The sequence below is a fragment of the Gavialis gangeticus genome, unplaced genomic scaffold (assembly GCF_001723915.1).
Source record: "Gavialis gangeticus isolate Ggan-Ray unplaced genomic scaffold, GavGan_comp1, whole genome shotgun sequence".
NCBI classification, from domain to species: domain Eukaryota; kingdom Metazoa; phylum Chordata; order Crocodylia; family Gavialidae; genus Gavialis; species Gavialis gangeticus.
This window is the reverse complement of record NW_017729017.1, coordinates 4253936-4254885: the sequence shown is the minus strand read 5'-3', so window position 1 is coordinate 4254885 and position 950 is coordinate 4253936.

Sequence of the window (950 nt, the reverse complement as noted above, 5' to 3'; positions counted from 1 at the left end):
GACGCTCCAGCAGTTATTTTTAAATACCAGTACCTACACAGATTTGATGAACTTATGAGATGGGCAAACAAACTGGGGTTGGCAAGTTGATCAATTGACAGGTCAAATATTGTCAATTGAAAGTTTACTGGTCAAAGATTACAGCAATTTTACAAAAAATGGCAACTGTTCGTAGTTTTATTGACAAAAATATGATTTTTGTTTTATGACACATTTCTTAATGGAAAATTTGTGCTTTTTTGAGTATTATTTGGACCTATTTTTTACCATTTTTGACTAATATTTGACAGGTCAATTCACTAAACTTTATTTGACCAGTCAAATACCCAACCCTAAAACAAACAAATTACAGTGAGTTATTTGGGGGTGGGATTTGGAGGAGGTATACAGTGAGGAAAGTGTTGTTGTTGGGTTTTTTTTTAAATAATACAAGGGTTGTCTCATGGCATTAGAAGTACTTTCCCGCCAGCCCTGGAAGCTGAGGTACCAAAATGTCATTTGAAAGTTGTTCTTGTGGTATTTGCACCTCAAATGAATGTAGAAAGGCACAGACATCTCATAAAGAAGCTGCTGCTTTTCCCCTCTTTCCAGCCATATCTTGTTTAACAGAGAAAGGTGGACACTTCAGATAAAATGCTAGGCAAGCAACCAAACTTTTGGTTGTGTGATAGCTACCTATTCTGGGCTGTGAGTTGATCCTCGATGGCTGGTCAGGGTCTTCACCAGCAAGGTGTTATCCAGAGGGGGTCTCTGGCAGGGCCTCTGGGTGGATAGGTGGTGTGGCTTAGTGCTGGTCCAGATGGAGAGGGTGTCCCAAGGAGGTCACACTCTATAAAAGGGGTGAGCTACCTGTGTCTCCAATGGAGGGACATGTCCAGGCAAGGACAGTCCTGCTCAGATGCCTACATGAAGATCCAGGTGTCCTCATTGTCTGGTAGGACACAATGGTG